The 20,765-nt window shown below is 43.4% G+C and overlaps 1 long non-coding RNA gene across 1 annotated transcript in view; it reads right to left on the minus strand.

Moving 5' to 3' along the window:
* Positions 1 to 8,572: 8,572 nt before the first annotated feature.
* Positions 8,573 to 20,765, minus strand: part of LOC138295587 (uncharacterized) — a 266,633-nt gene continuing 254,440 nt past the window's right edge. Inside the window, exon 5 of the long non-coding RNA XR_011203633.1 lies at positions 8,573 to 8,819. This is a non-coding gene — a long non-coding RNA (uncharacterized lncRNA). The remainder of the gene's footprint in view (positions 8,820 to 20,765) is intronic.

A 20,765-nucleotide genomic window follows, 5' to 3' on the forward strand; every position in this document is an offset into this window, starting at 1 on the left:
TCGACGTCAGACCCGGCGCCGAAGGAGGCCGACTGTTGGAGACCGGCGCCGGTCCAGATCCGTTATCGGATCTGAAGGGGTCCCTGCTGACCGTGCGGGGCCTGAAGACCCACTCGAGGGTACAGCCCACTCAAAAACGAGACGCAAGGCCTCGTAGAATTCCTTTATTTGAGCGGGGGTCGATCTGGTCCCCGGAAAGGGGGGAAGACGCGGAGTCAACCCTGGCGACGGCTCCGCAGAGCCGCGCTCGGATCTTCGACGTTCCCTAGACGCCTCATCGACTGGCGTGGCGAAGATGAAGCCCGCTTGGACTTCTTTTTCTCCTTGTGCCTCTTACCTTCCGATGACCTTGAATGCGAGGAAGAGGACTTGGGGCTCCGGGAGCAGTGCCGCGACCTCCTCCTACTGCGAGACCGCAGAGTCGCGCCGACCGATGACGAATGTCGGGCCGCAAGAAGCTTAAGGGATCTCTCCCTCAAGGCCTTAGGCGCCATGGCCCGACAATCAGTGGAATCGTGATCCTTGTCCAGGCACCAAAGACAAACTTGGTGCGGATCCATCACCGACATGGTGCGATGACACGCACCACACGGCTTGAATCCTGTCTTTCTCGAAGACATGACTCCAAACAGCCAAAAAAAGCGTTGACAAACCGTCGAAGCAGGGTAGCTCTTTCCAAAACTGCGCTTAACCGGCGTGGAAGGAAAAAAACTCACGTACGCACGCTGAGACGGCGTCTATATAGACAACCGTGACGTCATAGACGGCTCTAACGAAGCTGACGACGCACGCGGAGCTGGTCAACGCACGCGGATCCAAACGACGACGCCCGACAGTGCGCGCGCAGGTTACTGCTCAGAAAAAACTCCGGATTCGAAGCTGACGCCAGGGAATTCTAAGGTAAGGAATCTGCAACTAGATAGAGTCTCTACCAGATACCTCGTTACCGTTTAACTGCAGCTTACTTAATATACTGTAGGTTATTCCTTATAGAAATCTCTGCACATTGTAACTCTAATGTACACCAGTTGCCGGCACAAGTTAATTTAGATTGGAGTGACTGTGATGTCCACATGCAGCATTGGATATCCCAGCAGCCTTTAAATCACCAGTGTGGGATAGCAGAGCACATGGGACAGCACTGCAGATTAGTTATAGCAGTAAATACACGGGCTGATTAATGTATTACCTTTACTCAGGAAACCTCAGGAGACCACTGTGCCCCACAGCCCAAAGCTAATGAATTTATCCATCCAGTCCTGGTTGATGTAAGTTAGGTTTTTGCATCTGAGAGCAAATTCATTAAGTTGTTTTTCTGGTCTCAAGACTAAAATGGAGGATGGCAAATTGAGTTATTTTTATAGAAGAGAATCTGCAACACTGCAGGTTCTCTCTCCACAGCTCAAAGACAAGTAGGCTTGGCTATAATGCTTTGTATCCAGTCAATGGCGCGTGCACTCTGCACACACTGAAAAACCCTTTTCTCATGATATTAAAATGATGCTGGTTGTGCATTTTGATTTGAGGGAAGTTCATCCATTCTATTTTGGATGCCTTCGACTAGTCTCTTTTGCCTCGTAACGTTTTCCCTAAACACAATATATTGGACACAATAAGACCTTGCCACTGTCACCCAAAATTAGTGCAGTGGGCAATAAAGTTTTCCACTCTACTGATTTGATAATCAATGCTAAAAGCTGTGCTATTAACACACATGACAAAAGATTAGATTTAACTCTTTTAAGGCATCTTATGTAGTGAAACTTGCACAGAGAATAACTTGGGCATAGTTTGGAGGCTTAAGAGTTGGGTTGTCCCAGAGACCTGCAATCTTTCACACCACACACACTACATTCTCCAGCCTCATAATATGTTTTGAGCTCCCAGATGATCCCAATTGACTTGTTTAGGGCATTTGAGGAATTAACGAAATCATATATTGCCAGGTTTATAAAATGTGTGCTCTTGACCAAATGATTCCCAATTTAAATAATCCCAAGTTTTTTGCATCATAGAAGTGGGAGTTGAATTGAGGATGAGGAAATCCTAGTCTAGTTTTTAGAATCAGGCTTGTGCTCTAAATGAGATCAAGATTAATTATGTATCAATTATGTAACATACATATAAGCCTTCTTCATGAATTTAAATTAAGCTCACAATTAAAGATCTTAAGAGTAAAGGCGTGAATGGATGAAATAATAAGATAATTATATAAAATTACCAAAACAAAGGTTTGAATAAGATTCGCTTGGTGACAAGGGTATCTTAGACCTCTCGCTAATTAACCATTTTATTGATCTTCTTGCTTTGGCTCAGGTGGGTGGCATGGATGGTGGGTACATTTTTAAAGACACAGTATTTTAGAATGCACAGAAACAAACAAAAAATTGTTACATCTTTTATAATGCAAGAGAAAATGACAATGTCAAGAAAACAAAGATACTGATTAGTTGTAAACACCTTTTCAAAACATAGGTTTAGATCAACAGGGAAAACATAAAGCATTATAGTGTGATGGCATCTCTGTGGCCCCTAAGGTGCTAAACATCATCTGACACTTGTTCTCACTTCTTAAAGTTACATTTGCAACTTGGAGGACACAGTATTGAAGAGGATCAGTAACTAGGAGTGCTGACTACTGATGTGAATGATGGTGTGGGACTCCAGTAACACACTGACAATTTGTGGAAACAGTTGACTGGCATGGATGAAGGAGTTTGATCCTTAGAATATAGGAGAGAAGATTTAAAAGGCCGCTTTCATCAAAATACGATAGGAGTGATGAAGGATGTCCTAAAACACTAAGGTCACATTTCTTCTAGAGTAGGTTCAGATAACAGGTCAACCACAGGGCCTCTCTGCCTTGGACTCAGTGGAGAGAGTGCACAATATTCCAAAGCACCTTCCTCCACCATCATCAGTTCCAAGAGCCATAGTTGTCAGAAACATGACCTTGAGATTGCTCACTACCAAAAGCACATAAGGCTGGTCAATTTATATAATAAGTCTTCTCAAACTAAGGAAGGAATGGCAGCAGCAGGTGTTTGCCATGGCCGATCAACAAAATACCCTTTTGGATCAGGTACTTCTTGGACTATTCTCAGAGGGAAGATAGCAACGTACCAAAATCCCAATCTTTAGTTGGCTTGATCTGAAAACTGCAGAGAACATTTTATTTGCTCTTTATTACATTATGCAATTTGATATTGATAGTGATATGATTTATTAAGTGCAGTGAATGCCCAAAGCGGTCTTGGCACTAACAGGCAGGAAAGGCAGAAGCACCATAAAAGAACGGCCTTAGAAAGAGGCCAATAAAAGCCAACTTTTGAGTTGCTTTCTAAAACTAAAAAAAAGTTCTGCTGAAATGTAAGTTCCAAAGGGAGTGTGTTCCACAATTTAAAAGTGGAATACACAAAGCTCCTACCTCCCCATAAGACTTTTTTACAATTGGGAACTACCAGTGTTCTGGAGGCGGAACGCAAGGGTCGTCTTGGTACATACTACATAAATCTCTTACTCCAGAACTCTGGGCCTATCCCATGAAGAGATTTATGGGCCATTCAAAGTGCCTTGAAGGCCACACATTTCTTGATCGGGTGACAGTGGAGTTCCTCTAATGCTTGAGACACTTAATAAAATTTGGGTACCTTCTTTAAGAGCCGGGCAGCAGCATTCTGTAGAAGCTGGAGTTGAATAAGTGAGCATGGATGAAGACCCTGATACAATGCATTGAAGTGGTCCAGCCAGGACAGTAGTAGTGCAATGAAAACTGGATTTGAGACCAGACCATCTTGATTATAACGTTGTGAATTTTAGTGCATTAAGGGCGGGTGATGGTGGCACCAATAGCCAGTCTTTCACTGCATCCCACCCATCTCTCACTAAGCTGGTGCTTGAGAAATCATTAACCACTTGGTTTTCATTACTGGCGGGCAACGGCTGCCCTACTGCGATTGAGGGGTAGGTGTTCAGTTAGGGTTAATTTACGGTGTGTCTGACCCAAAAGTGGGTCACAGATGTTTAATAAGTTACAAACAATTGTGGGATATGGGTAATGGTGAAATGCGATTATTAATGCTTCACTGGCTATGATGCTTAGAAGAAAATGCTTCCTCATACTCAATAGAGGCGTATGCCCCTCCAACGCAAATATGTGGTCTTTAGTTAGGAAGTTAGGGGTATGGATAATCTACCCACACATGTAACATATACCCCCCACACCTGACAAAGAGGAGCACAAATAGCATTATTAGCAGAAACCAACCCCCTCCTCCTGAGGGGAGTCCCACATTAAGAAACAGACAAAGGGGCAACTATATAACAGGAGCTATTCAGCATCTGCCAGAGTAGCCTTAGTATGGATAAGATTTAGGTGCATTTCAGCCCTAACAAATATGTCAGGGTGGCTGATAAGTTATGGTAGAAGGAAAATTAGCTGAAATAGATTATTTGCGGACATTTCACCATTGGACAAACACGGAGACACTATTAATGGCAGTGTTTGCATGCTTCGAAAGCCTGTTTTTTGTTTTTATTTTTACAGTCAGTATCCCCTTCCCTCCCCCTCTGTACCATATTCCATTTGCCAACTGGCCCATGACCATTTTGCCTCCTCCATTGCAGAGCAGTTTATTTAGTGGCTGCAGGTCAGGTGGCGAAATGTTCTTCTGCAAAAAAGAGATACATGACACAAAGTTCACATACTGAAATTGATATGTTGCTATTGGATGTGTAAGTGAGCAATGCTGACCAGGCTGGGCTGGGCTGGGTTTCTTGATTCGCCATCAGCAAACAGTGAAGTATCAGTCCATTTGCTTATGTTGATGAGGGAATCATACATTTTTAATTGATATGTACATGCACAGGTCATCCAACAACATCTGTCAAGCACCCTTCTTGATGGTGAGAGGAAACAGCAATAGTCTCAGTGTAAAGGTACCTCTCTGCACTTTATAATACATGAGAAAGGCATCAAGTGCCTCCTTGAGTGGGTCCCAAAAGTGCAAGGGTAGAAAGCCTCTTCTGCAATAGAGTAGATAAACTACACACCAGGATTTGACTGACAACAGCGAAAAGGAAAAAGCCAAGAAATAAATCCAGAAAAAAATTCAAAGGGAAATAAAACTGTAAATGAGCAAAGACCTGGATAAAAATAGTAACAAGTGGATGATGATGAAGTCAATAACAAATTAGGGAACTAATGTGTTAGGAAGAACTCTTCAAATATTAACGATCTCCTTTATACATGATTCAGTTAGCAGCTGACATCACAGCCAGCCTCAAGTTCATCTTGAGGGTAGATGGCCCAGTTTGACGCTACTTCTGTCTGGCCATTGCCCTTTCCATCTGCTGCCCCGTAACATCTGGGACCATCTCTCCAGAAATACCAGCATGGTCAAGGCCTGGAAAATACCCTCTCACAGGCTGAGTGCAGCATCTTCCTACATACATGCTCCCTGATTCCAAAACAAAGAGCCCCAATTAGGGTGAAACAGTCCTGGGTTGCTTGTGTTCCTGTTCATAGAGGACCTGACCTGGCAGTCTAGGATGGCTTGTTCCCATGAGGAACAGGGTCAAGCCTGATTTGCATTTAGCTGGCTCCAAACCGAGGTGTCACTGTGTGCAAATTATGGAACTGAGATGCAACCACAGGTAATTTCCAGTGTATGCGATTATTTCAAGTCTTCCACCCATCACTCTTTTCCATATTCCTGTGACAGGTATGCACAGGAATAGTACATGTGAATAGTCAAAAAATATGCTCAATGTATGCGGGCATTTAGTTACACAAACTATTCAAAACCACAAATTAAAAGCACTCTCCCCATTGTTTGCCAGCCTGGAGTTAGAATAGTACATTTGGCCCCCCACCACACCCCAACACAGGTGCCTTTCCCTATTGTAAATTGGATTGAGTTAGAATTGTTTTTCTGAACACATTTTAACTTATGCACTTTCCTCAATTTAAGTTGGGCAGTAGTTAGAATAATAATACTCACCCAATCACAATTTTTATTTCAAAAATATTTCAAGGTTTGTAAGTATTATTGCATATTTACCTTTTTGAATTTTGATTATTTTGATTATTAAAGTTATTACAAATATATAAATATTATTTCTGAAAGAAATGATAAAAAATATTACTTATAACAGCACAATATATTAACATGTATGTTTATATCCTTTTTTCATAATGTAAAATATATTATCAAGTGGCTGACTTCTTTTAAAATTAACAAAGTAAAATGTAGATTTTTTAAATAAATATTTTAACTATGTCTTTTCATTAACAATATTTGATTTAATTTGAAGCTCCTCTGCTAGATCACCATTCCAGCAACTTGAGGTAATCGTCTGTCAAATGAGCTGGAATGCTGTGGAGAGTGCCCTATTTCTTTTTAAACCTGAGTGTAATTTAAATTAATATAGCTGGGCAAGTGATATGGTTCACTGAACTGGCACACCCATACTAGTCCATTGGCTGGATCCGCCTTGAGCATGAAACATCACTGGTGACGTTTTTGCCAACAGGAAGCTGACAAGCAAACTGGTACACATCTTGAAACCAGCAAACCCCTGCAGATGAGGGGGCCAGCCTGGCAGACAGTGTATGTTGGTTAGCACCATCGGCCTCCAAGGATCAGGGCTCTCACAGGGTTTTACGGAAGCTGTTCAGCCTACAGGAATCCAAGATTCCGCCACAGTCTGATGCCACATTGCCTGGGTAGGGAGGGTGGCCCTGCCGGGTGCCTGGAGCCTGCCCTGAGGGAACCCATCATGGGCAATTTGCAACATGAAGCCCTGAAAAATAGAGCTCAGGGCAGAAGGCTTCCAACCAGAGCTCTTATCCAGGGCCCGGTCAAACCATCTTTAACCCTTCAGGTTTTGGGAGCACAAGCTTCTTTTATTGTTGCTATTTCTTTCCAACAAAGATAACTAACAGGCTACAATTGTCTATCTTAGCTGAGGTCCCAAGCACTTCTCTTCACTGCTTATCTTTTCCAGCTAAGTGTTAGTCTTCTCTATATAAGAACACAAATATATGAAGAAAATTGTTCTCATACTTTCTCACAATCTGTAAAACATCAGTTGTAAGATTCGATTAGATCCATTAGACAATGGGAAAAAATCAATATGGGATTGACATTTCCTTCTATCAGCCTCAGTTTAGAGGGCTAACTTGAAAAATGCATTTAATGATGTTCTAAGTTGATAATTATTTTCATTTTGCCAGAATAATAGGGTTCAACACCCTCTATCAGTGAAAAGATAATAGAATCAGCCAAATTCATGCAAAACATTTTTTCAAACATGAACATTTTTCCTAACGTTGACCAATGACAACATTGTTGAAGTGCACTAAAGGTTGGCTTGGTCAAAATGAATGCCAGAGTTACCTGTCCAGAGCTGGGTTTGTTTATTTCACCACAGGCCTAGTTGGCAGCTGTTAGTTCACTTTTACCTGTCTCTGGGGTGTCATTTTAAAGAACATGCACATTTACTCAAATTGGTTGATACATTACACTCCTGCACAACTTAGTAAATGTAAAAATACAAATTCTTAAAAAGTGCCATAGATGTGACAATTAATATGATATGGGACTTCCTTATCCTGGACAAGCACAGGGGAGGCCAGCTTCAGATGTCTGCCCAGGACCATCTCAGACTCTGTCAAACACAACCCTGAGGGTAGTACATTGAGTAGTGTACTACATGTGAGTGGTGTACAGAGTTCGAAAATGTTTATGTTAATAGCCAGCTCTTGAATAACACGAAGATGGAAAGAGGTACGTACACTTGAATGTATGAAGTGGAAGCAAAAACGTATTCATATACGTAAACTGGGAATAATCTTATGACTTTAGTACAAAATTACAACTGAAAAACACTTTTTAAAATATGGAATTTGCTTGAGGTCGAGATACCTGTGATATCAAAGTATATTAATGGTGTATTCAATGGAGTGAGTTCTTTAATGTATTTTACACATGATTTTTAACTACGAATATTTATTTTGTGCTTATCACGTATAAACTATGCTTGATAGTTTGAAATATTTTATGAATCTACCTGAAATCAATAGTGACAAAAATGCTGGTGGAAAATATAATTAATTGGCCAAAATACAAGCTGTATTTTTAATCAAAAAGGTTTTTCAGAAAATGTCAAAGCTGTCTTTGGGGAATATTGTTGCATTTGGGCACAAGGAGGTTATGTTACCTACGTGCTTGAGGGTCTAGGACAAACTTTTCTACCAATTCATACTCAGTCCCTTCCTTCTGGCCTGACCTGCTGCATTTGGGTGTAAACAAGGCAAAACTACATGTTTGAGAATCAATTATTTTTTCCTGAACATGCTGCTTTAGTAGTGACTCATTCATTTCTGGGCCCAACATATGGAAAATATGTTTACTTTGTAGAAGAATGGTAAAATAACATAACATATGGTGATGAAAACCAGAGACATTACAATTTAAAGAAGGAGCAATAGAATGCCTCTGAAATAAAAGCAAAATATTAGCAGAGTAAACAGATTTCAGAGGTCTCTACAACAGTTTGGGGATATTTTTTTAAAACTTGCCTCTATGAAGACAGAATACTAGAGGTTTACCTCCTTAAAAATGCAAAGCCATACAGTCTTCCTTACATTTCCATTCAGACCTGTGAGTAAGTGCTAAGATCGGGGCAAATAGCACGTGGGTCCATGGTAGTAAATTGCCCCCTTTGCAAATTACATTTATTCCTGTTTTCTCACAGGAAGTTGACAAAACTGAGTACTTTGTGTGAAAAGTATCCGTTATTCTGGCTATCTGCATCTGAAAAATAAAGAAGAATCTTGTTACATTTAAACATCCAGAACAAGAGCAAGAGAGAGCTTTTAGGGGTGCGGTAAAACACTTAAAGTAAGACTTTAATGCTACATGGATCTGTAACAGTATGTATGCATGCAATAAATCCCAGATAGAATCAGGATTCTGCACAAGAGTAAATACATAGCCACATTTGTAAAGCATCCCACGAACAAACATGTGTTTAACTCATAACACCAAGTTATGCAAACCTGGTACCACAATGCAATGGGACTTAATATTGCTTAGTGAGCTACAGATGATTTAGCTTAAGAGTTTTTCTTTGTTTTGCCATGCATGTTAGACATTGGCTATGGGTGAACGTGAAATTTGGTGCAGATTGCATTTAAGCCCCATGTCACATTGTGAGTCAGGTGTGAATTGTGCCTTAACCCCGAGTTTTTATTTCTAGGTATTTGCAGAGAACACATCAAGCAACATGGCTTACAGAGTATTTTACATAGAACAGATAATGGCGCATATAATGGGTAACACATTAGAACAGTAACAATTATAGAGAAGAACACAGCATAACAGAGTTCACAAGATACTTCATGGGATGTGAGAAAGTAGGGAAGATTTGTGAAGACAATAAATTGGAAAGATGATTTGCATGTGGCATTACAGACTGGTTATATCAGGACATCAAACCATTCCATATTTCAATCTGGGAAACACAGAACAGGTAGGTAGGTGGAACTCAAAAAAATAAATGTGAATAGACATCACTGATGCCATCATACAATGAGTGTGCTTGTTTGTTTTACAATTTACACAGAGATAGGTAGCTACCATGTTACTATTCTACCTAATTGTATACAGCCTGTGTCCAGCTGATTGGTGTTTACAAAATGCATATGCTCCTAATGCATCATAGGTGTAGAGGTATTGAACACATTATAAATTATTGCACTGAAGAGTAACCCTGAGTGCAGGTGAATGTTGACAATGTGTCCAGCATCTTCCACACACGTTTTTAGGCGCTGCAGAAAAGGTTTGAAGCAGGGCAAAGATTATACATACAGTATTGTAAGCAAGCAGCCTTGAGTAACTAGACAGAATAGTCTCAGCATGACAATCTCTATGTAACATAGAAGACTGTGTGCACCAGTTATTCAGCTATGCACATGTGCTTTTTTTGTGTCAAAAGATGGGTTATTCTGCAAGGTTTCCACCACAGTATGAAGGCTGCAGGTAGTTTACTTTTTAGCACATTCAGATGTTGCTTATGTTAAGTGAATTATGTCTTTTTGCCAAGTGTTGCATGTAGTGTACACTGTTCTTAGTAAATACTTTTGTGTAGTGCATTTCTCACTAGAGTATCAGTGTCTGTGTGGTGAAGCGTAATCTCTTTCCATAGAGTGAATACTGTTTACAGTACCCACTTCTCTAATCATTTCAACTTCATTTCTCTATGTAGGTTGAGTGACTGTCAGGGGCTTGATACTGATAAAAGTTGTCCCTAGTAGGGCATTCCTTTTGAAACAGACGTTAAGTATTTTTAGGAACGTGGCTTTCTGTGAACAGTTGTGTACAGATTGAACACTGTATGCAATGAGGGTTTCCCATATTTCTGTGGTTGATTGTTAATGTGAACTACACTGCTCATGAAGTGTACGGTATAGAGTCAATATGGCACATAACCCATGCTTTCTACACCTAAGGGAGTTGTTTCTTTGATGGCATTAATGATGCCTCATATTCTTCTGGGCTATTTTGTACTAACTTTCAGAGCTATAATGCTATACCCTATTACAGAACAATGTGCACAAAAGAAGCTTGGACAATGTCATCAGTGATGTAATCAATTAGGCCATTTGAGATGTCGTCAGTAATGTCATAAATGATGTCATAGAATGTCATTAGTCATGTAATATGTGTGATCATAAGCAGTGCATGGCGCAGGTGCAAGTTATAGTTAGCTCTAACTGGTGAATTTCTGTGGGGTTTTTTTCACTTCAAAACAGTAATGTTGTCACTGACAAATTCACCTAACTATAACGTTACTTTAACTTTTTTTTTTTTTTTTGAGGATGTTTTATTTTTTAACAAAAACATATCTTTTCATCACACCGAACTATAATGTTACTTTAATCTTTGTTTTTTTTTTTCAGTGAATTTCTAAGATTTTTTTTATGTAAAGTAATATTTTATTACCATACGTAAAGCCAGCCCCCGCCGCACACAGCCAAAGGGTTGACCAAAGGCCTTATGTTATTTACAGGGGAAGGGTCCATGTGCCCACCTCCCGAGACTTATTAAGCCCTGGGGCCCCATCCGTCAGGTCCTTTTTTTTTTCATAAGGAAGGGCCACTACTTAAATTAAAGCGGAATGGGGGGCACATGGCCCCCTTCACAGAGCCTTATTAGGGCGCGAGGACCCCATTGCCAGAGCCATTTTTTAATTAAAGGGGAGGGGGCCCACATAGCCCCTCCCAAACCTTATTAGGTCCTGGGGATCTCATCGCCCAGGGTCACTACTTAAAGGGGAGGGAGCCACATTGCCCCCTTTCCAGAGCCTTATTGCGCCCTGGCGACCCCTTCCCCCAGTGCCATATTTTTTATTAAAAGGGAGTGGGCCCATGTAGCCCCTCTCAAGTCTTATTGGGTCCAGGAGCTCCCATCCCTCCCGACCACTACTTTAATGAAAAAGGAGAGGGGCCACGCGGCCTCTTCCCAGAGCCTTATTAGGCCTTGGGGACCCATACCCCAAGGCCTTTTTTTTTTTTATTGAAAGGGAGGGGGCTCAGGTAGCCAGGGCCTTTTCTTTCAAAATGAAAGCTATGTTTAAGTCGGGAGTATATTTATAGCAAAAGATGGTCTAGACCACGTAAACTTGTGTTGGCTTTGACAGGCATCTATCTACTTTGATTTGCACTTTGCACGTTTTAATTTTTATAGGAATGCAATGGTCTTTAATATCATCATATTTTGGGCCTTGGCACTCTTTATGGTAATTTTGTAATTGGAAGTGTAGTCCTAGGTTGTATGTATTCCTATTTGGAAGGGTAACGTCAGTGGAATGTCAGTTGGAAATTACCGAGTGGAACAGCAAGGGGAGGGAAGAAGGGAATTTCCTTTTACGGACTAGGTGGTCTCACACACTATATAGTGTCATGCTTCATCATTTGACCACCTAGACCCACCCAGGTAGGACAGTGCCACCTGGGCGGACTCAACCTCACTGTTAAAGGAACAGGAGGGAGTGCGTAAATAAACTTGTTTCTGGAAAGATCGGGATCCAGCTAATCTACTGAAAAACTAAAAACACCTAAGCAGACACCTGTGAAGAGCAACAAATTTAATGGTGGTGTCTGTTTGGTGTAGTTAAAAAGGGGGGTTGGGACACCTCTGTGAGGACAAGGACTCACAGGGTCACCTAACTAATTACTAGCCAACATGTTTCTGCCCTCAAAAGTGAGCCAATGAAGGTCTCGGGGCATTCGTCAGGGCCTAGGATCCCTACGTCTCACGTTGGAGGAAAATACTCTATGGGGAAATCAAAGAGTGAGAAAATGAAAAAAGAATGATCTACATTACCCAAGGAATTACCTTGAGGCGGCCTATGGGGAGAAAAGCAATTAATTAGCACTCTGGTGGCACACAGCACTGCAAAACCAACCAACTACACACGTGTCAAGGGGATGCATTCATGCACGAAACACATATGTTCAGAAAAGGTAAAATACATGCGTGGAGTGACTGAGTGGGTATATCTACACAAGTGGACAGTCCTATCACTGCAGGGAATTATAGTTCTTACCCTTTTCTTAGAGGCAGCTAGCCTCTGGTATCCAGGAGGGGGAGTGTCCCCTTATAGTCACACACTAAGGGATAGAGATGAACATAAAGACGAAGTGAGGAGAAGAACAGAAGTAGGCAGAATAGATACAGAGGGAGCAATAGGGGGGAAAAAACAAGTTCCCAGTAGGAACCCACTATTGCTGGTAGAAAAATACTGGTTAGGAGGAACCGAAGTGACTATAGACAAAAAGAGTAAAATTAAAAGCAATAAGGGCTTATCTGTGTTGCCTGTGATCCGGTATGCCACTCACTACATCAAAAGGGACGCTCGCCGTGCGCCTACTTCGTCCTCTCCTTGGACCGCTTGTGACAAGTGGCTGAGGGAGAACGGTCTATTTATGGCTGTAAGAAATTCCAGGTGCGCCCTGTTAGCGCGTAAATTGGAGTTCAATTAATGTTAATCACCGCCGCGGGCCTCCTTGCGTTACTAGCCTCGATATGATTGCCGTAATGGCGGGCGCACCGGCCAAGCCGGGGCGCCGGCATGAATGTGATCGATTGCAAAGGCGGGCCTCTTTAGGTTGATGGCGCGATGTGCTTTGCCGCACCCGCGGGCGCCCCAGCGGTGCTGGGGCACCGGTATGAATGCGGGCGAGTGCAAGGGTGGGGCCCGAGCCGGAAGATTCCGGCCCGAGCGCCACCAGCGGAAGGCTCGCGTTTACAGTGGACGCTGGGAAATGTAGTTCCCAGCGGTCCCGTAGCCCAAAGGGCTAAGAAAAATAGGGAAAAAAGAAAAAGCGAGGAAAAACGAGGGAAAGGATAAAGAAAAGGAAGGAGAGGGGGGGGGGGAGAAAAAGAGGGGGGGGAAACGAAAGAGAGGGAGGAGGGAGAAGGGATATTGTAGAAGAAATGCAACCGGGGGGGGGGGGGGGAAGGGGAAGAAAAAGATAGAGCAGATGCAGACGGAAGGGAGGACTCATAAGTTAGTCAGAGAAATCATTTATTGAGTGTGAACCAAGGGATCTCATCATTAAGACCATTGGTGTCCGTGTGTAATCTCCAGACCCAACGTTGTTCGGTCTGGAGCAATCTCTGTGTCATATTGGAGGACGATGGAGATAGTTGCTCAATGACCGTCCAGTGTAAGTCATCTGCCGAATGTTTTTCCAGAAGGAAGTGGTTAGTCAATTTAGTAGCCTCTCGTTTACAACGGATCGTACTCCTATGTTCACAGATTCTCGTGGCGACCTTTCTAGATGTCATTCCCACGTATTTAAGGTTACAGGGGCATCTAATCAAATATATCACGTTTTTGCTGTTACAGTTGGTTAGGGATCTTTGAGCCCATGGAGTCTTAAGGTCTAGGTCTATTGTGGTTGACTTTTTGGTGAAACAGCAGACACTGCAGTTGCCACATGGGTAGTGTCCTCTTGGTGGTGGGAGGCCCCATAGTGTGGTTAGTGTCGTCAGGGAATTGTTTTTTTCTTCTTTGGGTCTTGTGTGGACAACCATGTCCCGTATGTTTGTGGCTCTTTTAAACGCATGAAGTGGCTGCTGAAAGGGTAAACCACCAGATATAAGGATTTTCCACTCATCATTGATGATTTTCTGAATCTTATTGGATAGTGGATTGAAGGTAGTCACACACACAATTTGTTCAGTGTCAGACGTCCTAGTGCGTGGTTGTAGTAGTTGGTCCCTATTATTATTCCCCGCTCTTTTGTATGCTCTCTTCACCAGATGTGTGGGATAATCCTTGGTTTGCAGCTTACTAACCAATTTCTCAGCGTGTTTGCGGTAGTTTGTGAGGGTGGAACAATTCCGTCGTAGACGTAAGAATTGACCAACCGGGAGATTCTCCCTCAGGGACCTTGGGTGGAAGCTTTTGAATTGGAGCAGGTTATTCCGATCTGTGGGTTTATAATAGACCTCTGTGGCTAGAGCCCCATTGCTTTCATAGATTGATAAGTCAAGAAATGCTAGTTGGTTGTCACCTATGGTCATGGTGAAGTTCAGGAAAGGGTTAGCTGTATTTAACCAATTTACAAAATTCATCGCCTCATCTCTAGTTCCTGTCCAGACCAATAGAATGTCATCTATATATCGTTTCCAGAGTTTAATCTGCTGGGAAAACGGGTTGTCATCGTGGTTGACTACCTGTCTCTCAAAGTGATCAACATAGAGACATGCTAGGCTGGGTGCGAAAGTGCTACCCATAGATGTACCCTGTATTTGCAGGAAAAAGTTATCCTCAAACTTGAAGTAGTTCCTTGTGAGAGCCAAATGTGCCAAGTCAAGTATGAAGTCAGGCGGTGTACGTGACTCTCCTCTATTGGCTTCCAAAAGGTCGCTAATGACCTGCAGAGTGGCCTCCTGGGGAATGTTGGTGTATAGGGATTCTACATCCAGGGTGATCAACAGTTCTCTAGTTGTGTCAAAAGCCACAGAGTCTAATAAGACCAACACATCCGTTGTGTCTTTTAGGTAAGTAGGAATTCTTCTGACCAATGGCTGAAGGAAGAAATCCACAAATTGAGACAGGGGTTCTAGAACCGATCCGATCCCGGATACAATAGGTCTCCATGGTGGGGGAATTTTCCCTTTATGCATTTTAGGGAGAATATAAAAGTAGGGAATCCTAGGGTTAGCCTGTATCAGGAAGTCTGCCTCATGTCGAGTAATCCAGTCGTTCTCTAAGCCCTTCATCACGAAAAAGGAAATTTCATCTTGAATATCAGGTGTAGGGTCTCGAGATAAGCGTTTATAATGGTGGGTGTTACCCAACAGACGTTCGCACTCATCTCTATACATTTTAAGTGGAGAAATTACCGTTGCTCCCCCTTTGTCTGCTGGTTTAATGATTATCATGGGGTCAGATGTCAGGCCTTTCAGAGCTGAAAGCTCGGCCGTACTCATATTCTGGTATGTTTTTTTGGTGGTCCCAGTAAGTGCGTTGACTTTTAGGGATACTGATTTCTCAAAAGCCAGGACCTCGGGGGGCATCTGTCCCGTGGTTGGGCAGAAGGTGGACTTTGGGCGTAGGCCAGTGTTTTTGTCTGAAGCCTCGTAATGTTTCTCCAAGAAGAACGTTTTCAAGCGTATCTTTCGAAACAAACCCGCTAGTTCTGTTCGGGTTTTAAATAAGTCAATTTTGGGCGTGGGCACAAAGTTTAAGCCCTTGTTTAGTGCCTTAGTTTCAATTTCACTCAGAACCCGGTTACTCAGATTGATAATGTTATCCGTTTGATTATCCGTCAGGCTCGTTACAGTGTTTTGCTTGTCCCTGGGAGGGGTTCCCTTTGTGCAGTATTCTCTGGGGTGTCCTCTCTTGGCCTCCAATGTACCTCTTTCCTGTTTTTAGTTTTTCAGTAGATTAGCTGGATCCCGATCTTTCCAGAAACAAGTTTATTTACGCACTCCCTCCTGTTCCTTTAACAGTGAGGTTGAGTCCGCCCAGGTGGCACTGTCCTACCTGGGTGGGTCTAGGTGGTCAAATGATGAAGCATGACACTATATAGTGTGTGAGACCACCTAGTCCGTAAAAGGAAATTCCCTTCTTCCCTCCCCTTGCTGTTCCACTCGGTAATTTCCAACTGACATTCCACTGACGTTACCCTTCCAAATAGGAATACATACAACCTAGGACTACGCTAATATCCGCGACGTCCGCTTCTAGAGAACCCCGTACTTTCGTGTGTACTTTGAATTATAGGGAGCTAAGTACGGAGTGTTCCTCCATAGTTATCCCCCCTCCTCCCTCTTCCTCTCTCCATGTGTAATGATAGTTGAGCAGCTGCTAGCTGCGAGAGTCCCCCCCCCCTCTAGTGAGTAACTATTGCTCCTTTGTCCAGGACCACACACCAACACTAAGGTTGTTTGTCCTTTTCCCTTTCTTTTCCCCTCTCCCCCTACTGCCTCATATCGGTGCTCTTTCTTCCCCAGTATGGCGGAAGGACTCTCCTTCAGTGATGAGGATCTGACAGCCATTCTGTCGGCCCCCTCACTTCTTGGTGATACCACCCTCTCCAAGAGTTTGTCCCAGTTGGGCGACTGGGATACACTAGTAGAACTAAAACGATCTCATGTCAAAACTATTCTCCACGGGGCCGTTCTGACTGAATACCTCCGGAGCAATACAGCACCAAACGGACTGTTGGTCACCAATGCCCCACGTATATTCCTTGAAGATCTAGAATTTAGAAAGGATTGGGCTCTGATAGCATGGAAGTGTACTAGAGATTGGCTCATCCTGATTATTAAAACAGCGACAAGGTTATCCGAGGCACTCCTAATTCAGATAAAAACGAGTGAGAATAACCTTAAATCAGGGATGAGCATTCTCTCCTTTAAAAAGAAACTAGAGGAGGTTAACAAAAATATGAACGAGCATAAGGAATATCTCACTCAGCGAAAGATTTCTAAATTCCAAAAAGATCTCGATCGGTTCTCCCACGAGAAGATATACCCTTATACCAAATCGGATTATGTAGCGAAAACTAACAACATATCCGACACCTCATCTGGTGGTAACACCAGTTCAGATAATGATAGTTCATCATCAGATAATTTGCGGCAACGTCGTGGACGACGTGGGCAACGCCGGGGAAGGTGGAATCACCCACCTATGTTACCCCCCTGCCCTCCATACCATAATCAACAATGGGGTTGGCCTTCCCAATATGGACTCCCACCTCAATACCAGGCGCCCTTTTTCCAACACCCTGCACAATGGTCTTTTCCTGAGCCACCGCAGCCTTTTTTAGACAGAGGCAACGGGAGGGGAAAAGGAAAAAGGAAAGAGGTACATTGGAGGCCAAGAGAGGACACCCCAGAGAATACTGCACAAAGGGAACCCCTCCCAGGGACAAGCAAAACACTGTAACGAGCCTGACGGATAATCAAACGGATAACATTATCAATCTGAGTAACCGGGTTCTGAGTGAAATTGAAACTAAGGCACTAAACAAGGGCTTAAACTTTGTGCCCACGCCCAAAATTGACTTATTTAAAACCCGAACAGAACTAGCGGGTTTGTTTCGAAAGATACGCTTGAAAACGTTCTTCTTGGAGAAACATTACGAGGCTTCAGACAAAAACACTGGCCTACGCCCAAAGTCCACCTTCTGCCCAACCACGGGACAGATGCCCCCCGAGGTCCTGGCTTTTGAGAAATCAGTATCCCTAAAAGTCAACGCACTTACTGGGACCACCAAAAAAACATACCAGAATATGAGTACGGCCGAGCTTTCAGCTCTGAAAGGCCTGACATCTGACCCCATGATAATCATTAAACCAGCAGACAAAGGGGGAGCAACGGTAATTTCTCCACTTAAAATGTATAGAGATGAGTGCGAACGTCTGTTGGGTAACACCCACCATTATAAACGCTTATCTCGAGACCCCACACCTGATATTCAAGATGAAATTTCCTTTTTCGTGATGAAGGGCTTAGAGAACGACTGGATTACTCGACATGAGGCAGACTTCCTGATACAGGCTAACCCTAGGATTCCCTACTTTTATATTCTCCCTAAAATGCATAAAGGGAAAATTCCCCCACCAGGGAGACCTATTGTATCCGGGATCGGATCGGTTCTAGAACCCCTGTCTCAATTTGTGGATTTCTTCCTTCAGCCATTGGTCAGAAGAATTCCTACTTACCTAAAAGACACAACGGATGTGTTGGTCTTATTAGACTCTGTGGCTTTTGACACAACTAGAGAACTGTTGATCACCCTGGATGTAGAATCCCTATACACCAACATTCCCCAGGAGGCCACTCTGCAGGTCATTAGCGACCTTTTGGAAGCCAATAGAGGAGAGTCACGTACACCGCCTGACTTCATACTTGACTTGGCACATTTGGCTCTCACAAGGAACTACTTCAAGTTTGAGGATAACTTTTTCCTGCAAATACAGGGTACATCTATGGGTAGCACTTTCGCACCCAGCCTAGCATGTCTCTATGTTGATCACTTTGAGAGACAGGTAGTCAACCACGATGACAACCCGTTTTCCCAGCAGATTAAACTCTGGAAACGATATATAGATGACATTCTATTGGTCTGGACAGGAACTAGAGATGAGGCGATGAATTTTGTAAATTGGTTAAATACAGCTAACCCTTTCCTGAACTTCACCATGACCATAGGTGACAACCAACTAGCATTTCTTGACTTATCAATCTATGAAAGCAATGGGGCTCTAGCCACAGAGGTCTATTATAAACCCACAGATCGGAATAACCTGCTCCAATTCAAAAGCTTCCACCCAAGGTCCCTGAGGGAGAATCTCCCGGTTGGTCAATTCTTACGTCTACGACGGAATTGTTCCACCCTCACAAACTACCGCAAACACGCTGAGAAATTGGTTAGTAAGCTGCAAACCAAGGATTATCCCACACATCTGGTGAAGAGAGCATACAAAAGAGCGGGGAATAATAATAGGGACCAACTACTACAACCACGCACTAGGACGTCTGACACTGAACAAATTGTGTGTGTGACTACCTTCAATCCACTATCCAATAAGATTCAGAAAATCATCAATGATGAGTGGAAAATCCTTATATCTGGTGGTTTACCCTTTCAGCAGCCACTTCATGCGTTTAAAAGAGCCACAAACATACGGGACATGGTTGTCCACACAAGACCCAAAGAAGAAAAAAACAATTCCCTGACGACACTAACCACACTATGGGGCCTCCCACCACCAAGAGGACACTACCCATGTGGCAACTGCAGTGTCTGCTGTTTCACCAAAAAGTCAACCACAATAGACCTAGACCTTAAGACTCCATGGGCTCAAAGATCCCTAACCAACTGTAACAGCAAAAACGTGATATATTTGATTAGATGCCCCTGTAACCTTAAATACGTGGGAATGACATCTAGAAAGGTCGCCACGAGAATCTGTGAACATAGGAGTACGATCCGTTGTAAACGAGAGGCTACTAAATTGACTAACCACTTCCTTCTGGAAAAACATTCGGCAGATGACTTACACTGGACGGTCATTGAGCAACTATCTCCATCGTCCTCCAATATGACACAGAGATTGCTCCAGACCGAACAACGTTGGGTCTGGAGATTACACACGGACACCAATGGTCTTAATGATGAGATCCCTTGGTTCACACTCAATAAATGATTTCTCTGACTAACTTATGAGTCCTCCCTTCCGTCTGCATCTGCTCTATCTTTTTCTTCCCCTTCCCCCCCCACCCCCCGGTTGCATTTCTTCTACAATATCCCTTCTCCCTCCTCCCTCTCTTTCGTTTCCCCCCCCTCTTTTTCTTCCCCCCCCCCTCTCCTTCCTTTTCTTTATCCTTTCCCTCGTTTTTCCTCGCTTTTTCTTTTTTCCCTATTTTTCTTAGCCCTTTGGGCTACGGGACCGCTGGGAACTACATTTCCCAGCGTCCACTGTAAACGCGAGCCTTCCGCTGGTGGCGCTCGGGCCGGAATCTTCCGGCTCGGGCCCCACCCTTGCACTCGCCCGCATTCATACCGGTGCCCCAGCACCGCTGGGGCGCCCGCGGGTGCGGCAAAGCACATCGCGCCATCAACCTAAAGAGGCCCGCCTTTGCAATCGATCACATTCATGCCGGCGCCCCGGCTTGGCCGGTGCGCCCGCCATTACGGCAATCATATCGAGGCTAGTAACGCAAGGAGGCCCGCGGCGGTGATTAACATTAATTGAACTCCAATTTACGCGCTAACAGGGCGCACCTGGAATTTCTTACAGCCATAAATAGACCGTTCTCCCTCAGCCACTTGTCACAAGCGGTCCAAGGAGAGGACGAAGTAGGCGCACGGCGAGCGTCCCTTTTGATGTAGTGAGTGGCATACCGGATCACAGGCAACACAGATAAGCCCTTATTGCTTTTAATTTTACTCTTTTTGTCTATAGTCACTTCGGTTCCTCCTAACCAGTATTTTTCTACCAGCAATAGTGGGTTCCTACTGGGAACTTGTTTTTTCCCCCCTATTGCTCCCTCTGTATCTATTCTGCCTACTTCTGTTCTTCTCCTCACTTCGTCTTTATGTTCATCTCTATCCCTTAGTGTGTGACTATAAGGGGACACTCCCCCTCCTGGATACCAGAGGCTAGCTGCCTCTAAGAAAAGGGTAAGAACTATAATTCCCTGCAGTGATAGGACTGTCCACTTGT

Source organism: Pleurodeles waltl, chromosome 5 (assembly GCF_031143425.1).
Source record: "Pleurodeles waltl isolate 20211129_DDA chromosome 5, aPleWal1.hap1.20221129, whole genome shotgun sequence".
Lineage (NCBI taxonomy): Eukaryota > Metazoa > Chordata > Amphibia > Caudata > Salamandridae > Pleurodeles > Pleurodeles waltl.